Source organism: Ambystoma mexicanum, chromosome 2q, assembly GCF_040938575.1.
Source record: "Ambystoma mexicanum isolate Mex_15411 chromosome 2q, UKY_AmexF1_1, whole genome shotgun sequence".
In the NCBI taxonomy this organism is placed as follows: domain Eukaryota; kingdom Metazoa; phylum Chordata; class Amphibia; order Caudata; family Ambystomatidae; genus Ambystoma; species Ambystoma mexicanum.
The window spans coordinates 1,013,879,977-1,013,890,951 of record NC_090924.1 but is presented as its reverse complement, the minus strand read 5'-3'; positions in this window follow the sequence as shown (position 1 = coordinate 1,013,890,951).

Sequence of the window (10,975 nt, the reverse complement as noted above, 5' to 3'; positions counted from 1 at the left end):
CTCATTTTGAGGCACGCAAGAAGAAGAGCCAGTACGCACGAGGCCATGAGGCCGAGAAACCTCTGGAACCACCAGGCGTCATGTGCTCTGACTGTATGAATAGATGACACGTGGCGAATAGATTTGCAATCCTGTCTGCCGTCAAATACACCCTGGAGTCGATCGTGTTCCAACGAAAACCCAGGAAGATCTGGTCTTGGGAGACCGTCATGGAAGATTTCCGCCAGTTCACCGAAAGCCTGAGGAGGAACAGGAGCTGAAGGTGAGACTGGAGATTGCTAAATGCCGTCTGTGGTCAAGGGCTGTGTAGGAGCCAGTCGTCCAAATACGGATATACATGAACGCCCTGTAGCCGAAGGAAAGCTGCAATGACCAACATCATCTTCCTAAAGATGCGCGGTGCCGAGCTCGGACCAAACAGGAGATCACAGAACTGGAAATACTCCCCTCCCAGGGAAAACTGCAGATAACTTTGATGCAGCATCCATATCAGGATGTGCAGATATGCATCTTGAAGGTCCACAACACTGAGCCAGTCGCCCTTCCGAAGAGAGGACCTTATTTGGCAGGGTGGCAATCATCTTGAATTTCTCTTAGGGAAGAGAAAGATTGAACTGGAAAAGGTTGAGGATGGTGTGCAGGCCAGCCTGGTTGGGTATGGGCACCGTGAACAGTCTGTCATGATGCCTACCCCCGGGGAACCAGACCAGGTCCAGGAACCCCGGAAGCAGGCATCACGTTATTTTGAGCAGCCCCAAAAACCCCTGCTAGGGGCTGTTTGGGAGCGGTCCTGGCGCCTATGGTGCCAGGCTTATATGGAGAGTCAGTCCTGGCGCCATAGGCACCAGGCTCATAGAGTAGAACTTACCTGATGCAGACCATGCTGCAAGCTCCAAGCCAAATGAGGCTTGGAAGGGACTATTTTACCTAGGGACTATTTTTTTACTTGGGTGGGGCTGGGGAGGAATACTTACCTGGGACTACTTTGGAGGCTATTTAAACCACGGCCAAAGAGCAGCACATGCTTCACGTTATTCTGCATCCAGCAGCGTAACGCTCACCGTGTCTGCAAGCCTGCATCCAGTCTTCTGCCACGCCCGCCTCGAGTCTGCAGCTCCTAGAAAAAGGGAGGAACAGAAGGAGAAGAGGTTAGAATAAGGGCAAAACCTTCGTTCTTTACCTGAATTCCGGATCCACTGCGCCTTCGAGCTGGAAGAAAGAAGCATTTTACGCACGCCGCCTCGCCTGCTGCAGCGCCGCGCTGAACTCACCGGCCTTCGCAGCATCCTCACGATCCAACGCATCCTTCTGCACATTCCCGCCGCACTCTGGCACCTGAGGGGAACACAAGAACAGCAAAGGTGAGCCGAGGGAATAAACAGAGGCAATAGTAACTACCCCCATAGATTTACCTGATTACCACCGGGGGTACTATTCCTCTTCATGGGTCGGCGCAGTCTCCATTGCATCCTCACCGTACCCCAGCCCCTAAGGGGAACAAAAGGACAACAAGGTGAGACAAAGGGACAAACAAGGGGAACTCTTCTCACCACAATAGACTAACCTAATTTTACCGCCGGAGGCATTATTCCCTGAACTTCATATTTTCTCTCCACGCCTGAATAAGGGAGCAAGCAACAGGTTACATTCTGGCCTTATTTTTATTGAACTGTGTAGGATAAGCCAAATCCTTACCTGAACTTCGTCAGCTACCACGAGGAACTCTTCGCTGGGGTCAAGCTGGAAACTGCAAGGAATCGGACAAGAGTGAAAGTCAGACATGTGAACTCTTACGAACTACATACTTTTCGGATCCCCCACCCGGGCGTTATGGATATCTCAGAGACTGACCAATTGGCCCAATTATTAGGGGAACTGAGGGCTGAAGTGCATTCCGCCTGTCAAGAAACCAATGCTCTTAGGAGAGAACTGATTTTGTCAAAGGAGCGAACTGATGACCTTGCTAGGCAACTATTGCAAAGCCAAGCTGGACAAGCACCCCTACCTGGTTCCGGGGGAAATCCAGCTCCTGTGTTATCGAGTAACCCTGTGCAAATAAACCTACCAGGAAATATTCCATTAGCTCCACCCGAACACTTTGCCGGAGATCCCAAAAGGTTTGCCGTGTTTATGATCCTATGCCGCTTGCACTTTTTATGCAGACCTGGAGCCTTCCCAAACGATCAAGCCAAGGTAGCCTTTGTATTGTCATATCTCAGCGGCAGTGCAGCTGATTGGTCAATTCCACTAGTTACTCAGGATGACCAAATTCTTCGGGATTTTCAGGGCTTTCAAACTAGCATGGAAAGACTATTTGCCCGGCACTCCCAAGGACAGGCCCTGGATAACGAACTTTTGTCCCTACGACAGGGTAACCAGGACCTTTTATCCTACATCGCGACCTTTAATAGGTTGATAGTGGAAACTGGATGGCCTGAGGTAAACCGAATCACGTTATTTCATCGAGGGCTTCGAGGAGAACTCAAGAATGTCTTGGCTCAAGTCGTGAACCCACCTCAAGACTGCGCTGAATATATAGACTTAGTGGTCCAGTTAGATCACAGACTTCAGAACAGAAAAGCTGATCGAGCCAAGTTTGAGAATCGGGTGTTGGTCAAAACCCACGCTAACCCCAAAGGAGCAGATTCTTCAGAACCCATGCAAATCGGAGGGGTTAAAGGACCCTTAACCCAGAAGGAAAGAGAAAGGAGATGGCAAATGCAATTGTGTCTATATTGTGGAACTTCTGGGCATTTTCTACGGGATTGCCCTGTAAAACCACCCAAGAAGGTGGTAGGAGCTGCTGATAAAAGCCATATGGCGTCAGACTCGTGAAACGACCACGCCTGACAAGCGTAGAGGTCCGCTTGCCGAGCTTGAAGAAGGATACTCAGACCTCGCATTTCGTCATATCAATGGTCCTCGTAGATCCAGGGCAGCCTTCGCGTATGCACGCAGTAAGGGCATACATTGATAGCGGGGCCATAGGAAACTATGTGGACTATGAATTGGCTTCCAGGATGAATCTACCTCTCTGCCGAAAAACCACCTCAGATGTCATCACCACAGTCGATGGAATTGAAATTGCCTCTGGGCCTGTAACTCATTCCACCGCAGAGATGACACTATTGGGTCAGGATGGGCATCGAGAAACTATTGTGTTTGATCTAATCAAAGCCCCACAGTTCCAAATAATACTGGGGATACCTTGGTTGGAAACACATAATCCTTGTATTGATTGGCGAGAGAAGAGAATAACCTTCCCGGATTGTGCACAAACCTGTTACCCAAAGAAAAATCAGAACGCAGGCCAGGCCACAGTAACCACAGCAGTCATGCAACTACCTCCAGAATACCAAGAATTCCAGGATGTCTTCCAAAAGGAACAGGCAAACACCTTGCCTCCTCACAGATCGTACGATTGTCAAATCGATCTCATACCCGGTGCACAACCCCCTTGTAGCAGGATCTATGCCCTTACGGAACCTGAGAACTTTCACCTACGACAATACTTAGTACCTTGCTAATGGCTTTATTCGCCCATCCAAGTCCCCTGCATCTTCAGCGTTGTTCTTCGTGCCCAAAAAGGAAGGTGACATCAGAACATGCATAGACTACCGCGCATTGAACCAGATAACTGTTAAGAACCGATACCCATTGCCTCTGATCCCTGAACTACTAGACCAAGTGAAGGACGCTTGTATATACACTAAATTAGATCTCCGGGGGGCATACCATCTGGTACGTGTAAAAGAGGGCGACGAATGGAAGACTGCTTTCCACACTAAGTATGAGTTATTCGAATACCAGGTGATGGCTTTCGGGTTGTGCAATGCACCAGCAGCCTTTCAATACTTCATGAACAATGTCCTTCGTGAACTCATTGACATTTGTGTTGTCGTGTATATCGATGATATTCTAGTATACTCCTCTTGAGAATCTGGCCATGTGAAGCACGTTCGAGCAGTCCTTGAAAAATTGCGCCTGCACAAACTATATGCAAAACTAGAAAAATGCATTTTTCATGCCAGAGAATTTGAATTCCTTGGGTTTATCCTGAGCCCAAAAGGAGTCCGAATGGACTCACGAAAGGTGGACGCAATCCTTAAGTGGCCATCACCAACTTCAGTTAAAGGAGTACAAAGCATGCTCGGCTTTGCCAATTTCTACCGCAGATTCATCCCAGATTTTGTTAAAGCACCCGCGCCCTGAACTTCCATACATAGTGGAAACTGATGCATCCAGTCTAGCCATGGGAGCTGTCCTGTCTCAAAAGGACCCTGAAACTGGCCAGCTTCACCCAGTAACATTTTGGTCCAGAAAGTTCTCGGCACCCGAGTTAAACTATGCGGTTACCGACAAGGAGTTATTAGCCATTAAATCCGCCTTCAAGGCTTGGCGGCATTATCTTCTTGGTGCCAGGCTTACCTTTACTGTGATAACCGATCACCGGAACTTACAGTATTTAAAAACAGCCAAGGCCCAATCGTCACGTCACTTCAACGATGGGCATTGTTCTTTGCCGAGTTCGATTTCGTGATAACCTATCCACCAGGTTGTAAGAATGGTAAAGCAGACGTCTTATCCCGAATAGGGATGGGAGAGGCAGAAGTGAACCCAGAACCAGTACCTATAATTTCCGAACAAAGGATTCTTGGCATGACTACTCTACAGACACTAGAGGACATTCAGGTAAAGATCCAGCAACTCTTTGATCCTACAGCCCTGCAGGACTGGGTAAAGAAAGGCCCGGACTACTCTGTCACCAATGATCTGCCTTATTAACAAGGGCGGCTATTTCTGCCACACAAGGAACTACAAGAGCTAGTCATTTCCCGTTATCATGATACCCTAATGGACGGGCACCCGGGTATTGCAAAAACTGAAGCTAAAATTAAAAGACAATTCTGGTGGCCCACCTGGCGAAAGGATATTAAATCATTTGTGATGTCTTGTGGAATTTGTGCCCAAAACAAAAGTCAAAAGAAAAAACCAGCTGGACTCTTACAACCTTTAGACATTCCGCCTACACCATGGCACACCTTATCGTTAGACTTTATTACCGATCTACCTCCTTGTAATGGGTTTAACACCATTCTAGTTATTGTAGATCTTTTTTCCAAGATGGCCCACTTTATTCCTTTAAAAGGACTACCTTCAGCCTCAATCCTGGCCAAAGAATTCCTCGAAAACATTGTTCGCATACATGGATTTCCGTCCATGTTGGTCCCTGACCGGGGCAGTCAATTAATTTCACATTTTTGGAAGAAATGTTGTCAATTGGCGCAAATCGACGTGAGATTATCGACCAGTCACCACCCCCAGACCGATGGCCAAACGGAGAGGACCAACCAGACTCTTGAGCAATACCTGCGTTGTATGTTACATCCGACTGAGAGTAATCGGAAGGACATTCTTTGGATCGCCGAATATGCATACAATAATTCAGTACATTCTGGAACTGGACAAAGCCCTTTTTATACCCTATATGGGCACCACCCTCGAACCTCAGACCTTGACTCACCCCAACACTTAGAAATGCCTGCAGTGGACCATCTACATGCTACGATTACACAAGCCTTTAAGGAGGCAACTGCACATTTAAAACAGGCGAAGGAGAAATATAAGAAAGATGCTGATCGGCATAGAAGTGATACTCCACAGTACCAGATAGGGGACCAAGTATGGTTGGCCACAAAACACATACCTCTCAAGGGAACGTGGACCTTTAACCCTAGATATTTGGGACCCTACTCTATTAAGGCCATTATCAACCCGGTGGCCGTCAAGTTGGAATTACCTGCTAATATGCGAATTCATCCCGTCTTTCATGTGTCACTTTTGAAGCCAGTGCAACCAGGGACAAGACTAACCAAGCCACCAGACCCCATCCTCATGGACGGGGAACCCGAATTTGAACTTAAGAACATCCTGGACTCCAAGATGGTGAAGTCAAAACTTTTTTATTTGATCGACTGGAAAGGTTACGGACCACAGGAAAGGTCTTGGGAACCTAGTGACCACATGCATGCACCTCGATTGGTGAAAAGATTCCACCGAAACTTCCCAGACAAACCAAAACCACGGGGAAGAACGACTTTAGGAGGGGCCTTGGGGGGAGTGCTGTCATGATGCCTACCCCCGGGGAACCAGACCAGGTCCAGCAACCCCGGAAGCAGGCATCACGTTATTTTGAGCAAGCCCAAAAACCCTGGTCAGGGGACTTAAGTAACATTTTAGCCTTGACACAAGGATTCCCGCTGAGCCAGTACTGGGGGGCCACGGATGTTTGCTTGATATCTTGGAGGTGGCCCCAACATTAGCCTCCAAGTAACAGAGGAGTTATGGTGCATGACCGCCCTCGTTGCCCCCTCGACAGAACCGTTATCATCGCAATGATCGTGGGAAAACTGAGGAGACAAGACCTTAGGAGCCGGTCTCTCGGTTTTGTCGGTACAGACCTTAGCCTCAAGAAGAGGAACCTCGGGTTTCGTCCCAGTATGTAGCCGTGGCTTGGTACAGAAAGCTCCAGAAAAGGAGGCCTCATGGCGTACCCCGGTGTCTGTGTGGAAAGCTCCAGAAACTGAGACCTCAGAGCAAACTACGGTGTCCAAAGCCTCAGACAAACTGGGCCAACATTTAGCATCTGACAGGTGAACCTCGGAAACGTGTTCAGGTCTTGGCAGGTCCGTCGTGGGAACCCTCAGAGAAAACTCTGGTACGCCTATTAGGCCTGTGAGGCACCTCAGGAGAAATCCTGGTTGTAGAGCTACTGGAGCCCCTCTGGGACCGAGAAGACCCCAGAAAGGAGTCCCCTGGCCGGGACGCCCTAAAAAGTAAGGAACTTATCGGGCTTCTCTTCTTTTCGTCGATGAAAAGCTGAAGATGAGGCAGAGGAATGAGCTGAAAAACGTCTTTCTACTGAAGAAGTCAGCGCTGGAGTGCCCGGACGGAGAGGGAATCGCAGTAGAAGCACGAATTCCAACGATGGTCGGCCCGAGACACTCTAAGCAGAGAGAATTGGGATCCGCCCCAGCGAAGTGACGTTCCCATGAAGAACAGGACACAAATCCCAGATGCTCCGGGGTAGACAGAGGACTATGCGACCACAGAACCGGAGCAGGAGAGAAGGACAACGGGAACAAAAAACTCCCGAAGATGTGAGTGCATCCAGTCCTGACCACGCGGAGAAAAGGACTGAAGCGCGATGCACAGGGCAGAGCTCAGGAGAGCGGGGTTACGGCCGCGTGCGGTACCCCGCGTAAAAAGAGAAGGACAAACAGTTTTCAATTTTTATGCTTTTTATCAAAAGTGCTCCGGTCCCGTCCCGAAGGACGGAATGGCCCCACAAGTATGGAGGTGTTACGAAGTTAGTTGGTCGTGTAGAGTATGAACAACCCCTCTGTCCCCAAGAAACACCCTGACGATAATAGATATATTGTCAGTGTGAATATTAAGGCCACAGGTGGAAGTCCGGAAAACCAGGACGCGGGAACAGCCGGAAGAACCCCTTGAGCGCTGTAAGGCAAGGTACAGTGGTTAAGTAAAGAAACAGGGCCCGAATACCTCCATGTGCATAAACCCAAAATACCAGAATACCTGTGAGATCTTGGGTCAAGGCGTGGGTCTCCTAGCTGTAGCTGGAACGAGCTGTAGGGTAGAACAGGTAACCACCTATTTGCAGGACCGAGGTCCTAGCCAGTGAAGGGTTAAGCAAGAACAATCCGTGGAGCAAGCGAGAGTCGTAATAGGCAAAATCCAAAAGCACTTTAAGCAAGAGCAATCCGTGGAGCAAGCGAGGGTCAGTAACAGGCAAATCCAAGAGTACTTGAAGGGTTAAGCAAGAGCAATCCGTGAAGCAAGCGTGGGTCGGTAACGGGCAAATCCAAGAGTACTTGAAGGGTTAAGCAAGAGCAATCCGTGAAGCAAGCGTGGGTCGGTAACAGGCAAATCCAAGAGTACTTGAAGGGTTAAGCAAGAGCAATCCGTGAAGCAAGCGTGGGTCGGTAACAGGCAAATCCAAGAGTACTTGAAGGGTTAAGCAAGAGCAATCCGTGGAGCAAGCGAGGGTCGGTAACAGAGCAGGTCCTTGAACGAAGAGAGAACGTCACGTGATCCAAAACGAAACAGCTGTGAAGCAACGCCTTTGGTTCACAGACTCCTTTTATCCTTGGAAGGGACGCACGTAGAGTCACGTGTGATGCGAACCGAAAGCGTTGCAATGCTGCTAGGCAACCAAAGTCACGTGATCCGTGTAGCGCCGGGAGGCGCCGGTCTCTGCAAGGGATGTGAGTTCCTGAAATGACGGAGCCTCCAGTTGATCTGCCACCGCCGTGAAGGGCGATAAACACCCACTCCCCAAACATGCCATGCCGTGCCCTGATGTGTGCGACGTGAGTGGGGAGCATAATGCACGAGTGTCGGGGAGTGCGGGAACGGATAGACAAGGAGGGGCGAGCGGAAAGGTGTGTCCGTGGTCTAGGAAGCGGTGTGACAGAATCCCCCCCTCAAAGGCCCACGACCCCGTGGGCTAGTAGGATTGTCCCTATGAAACCGAGAAACCAGAAGCGGAGCCCGAACATCCCGGGAGAGAACCCAAGAGCGATCCTCGGGACCATAGCCCAGCCAGTCCACCAGGTATTGAAGACGACCCCGATGGAAACGGGACCCAAGGATGGCACTGACTTCATAAACATCCTGGGAAGCCACCGAGACAGGAGCGGGCGGGACCAGGACACGGGTAGGAGCAAGGTAAGGTTTAAGGAGAGAAGTATGGACGACCGGGTGAATCCTCCAAGAAAGGGGAACCGAAAGCTTGAGAGCCACGGGATTCAAGACCCTAGAGATCCTATAAGGACCCACAAAACGAGGCAACAACTTGCGACATCCAGGGATCCGCAAATGCCTGGTCGAAAGCCACACCCGGTCGCCCACCGATACTCCGGGGCTGCAGCCCGTTTGCAGTCAGCCTTTGTCTTCATAACTGTCTGGGCCTCACGGAGATGGACCAAGGTCTGGGCATGGACACCGGCCGGATCACGAACACAGGCATTAGCAGCGGGAGTAGTAGAGGGGAAATCAGGAAGTGGAAGGGCACGTGGGTGCTGCCCGTATAGAGCATAAAAGGGCGAGAAACCAGTGGTCGAATGACGGGAGTTATTATACGCAAATTCAGCAATATATAGCAGTTTGGCCCAGGAGTCCTGGTACTGGAGGGACAAACACCGCAAGTACTGCTCCAGAGCCTGATTCACCCGCTCGGTCTGCCCGTCGCTTTCGGGGTGATAAGCCGAAGAGAAGCGAGCATCGATCCCCAGAAGTTTGGTGAGAGCGCGCCAGAAACAGGACGTGAATTGTGACCCACGGTCTGATATGATGACCTGCGGTAAACCAAAGAGGCAGAAGACAGATCTGAAGAACAAGCGAGCCAGGGTTGGAGCAGATGGTATACCAGTACAGGGGATAAAGCGGGCCATTTTGGTGTACGAATCGACAATAACCCATATGGTATCGTAGCCCTGTTTGTGGGGTAGGTCAGTGATGAGATCCATCGAGACGGTGTGCCATGGTCTGGGAGGTACGGGTAGCGGTAAGAGTAGCCCTAAAGGTCGTCCTTTGCGTGGTTTGCATTGGGCACATATGGAACAAGTGTTGACGTAATGTTCGACATCTTTTCTCATGGAAGGCCACCATCACCAGCGTTGCAACAGGTCCAGAATACGCTGTTGCCCGGGATGGCCGTTTACAGCAGCATCGTGTGACCATGTTAACGCCTGGTTGCGTACGTCACACGTAGGAGGGAACAATTTGTCGTGGATAAAAGGTAACCCCTCGCGAAGGGCAATGTCCCATTCATTGAGTGCCTGAGGATTCTGGGAAACCCAACGCCTGATGTCAGTAAGCATGGTGGGGGATGGAGTACAAGTACAGATGACATGGCCCTCTCCTAGCAGTGTGTCGGGGTACACGGACAAGGACTCCCCTCCGGGAGAACGGGATAAGGCATCAGCCTTGCCATGAATGCGACCTGGTCTGTGTTTGACCACAAAATCAAACACGGCAAAAAACAAATGCCACCGCACCTGTCTGCTGTTTGCACATTTTAGAGAGGCCAGGTCCTGTAGGTTTTTGTGGTCTGTATATACCACTGTCTGATGTTTTGCTCCCATGAGATGATGACGCCACGTTTGTAAAGCATCCTTGATGGCCAATAGTTCTTTTTCGGTTACTGTATAATGTGATTCGGCCACCGAGAACTTTCGTGAGTGATAGGCCACTGGATGTAGACCTCCAGAACGTAGGGGAGATCGGGATCAGGATGCAGCAAAACAGGGGCGGACCGAACCTGGCCTTGAGTTCCTCAAAAGCCTTCTGATGAGCGGAGGTCCAAGTGAACGGGACAAGGGGGCTGGTCAGAGCGGTCAGTGGAGAAACAATAGAAGAGAAGCCGACGATGAATCGCCGGTAAAAATTTGCGAAGCCGAGAAAAGATTGAAGTTGTTTCAGATTAACGGGAGTCGGCCATTCCGTGACGGCATGGACCTTAGATAAATTCATGGACAGGCCTCCAGGGGATATGTGAAACCCCAGAAACTCCACTTCCTTGGAATGAAATAGACATTTTTCAGGTTTGGCAAATAAGGCATTAGCCTTAAGGCGAGAGAGCACTTCCCTAACATGCCCGACGTGTTCCTCCAGGGAGGATGAATATATCAGAATATCGTCCAGATAAACCACCATGAACGTGTCCAGGATGTCCGAGAATACGTCGTTGACAAAACGTTGGAACGTGGCAGGAGCATTACAAAGCCCGAAGGGCATTACAGTGTATTCGAATAAACCCTGTCGGGAGCAAAACGCCGTCTTCCACTCATCCCCAAGCCGCATACGAATTAGATTGTATGCCCCTCTGAGGTCCAGCTTGGTAAAAACAGATGCTGTAGTCAACCTGTCCAGTAGCGTGGATATGAGCGGA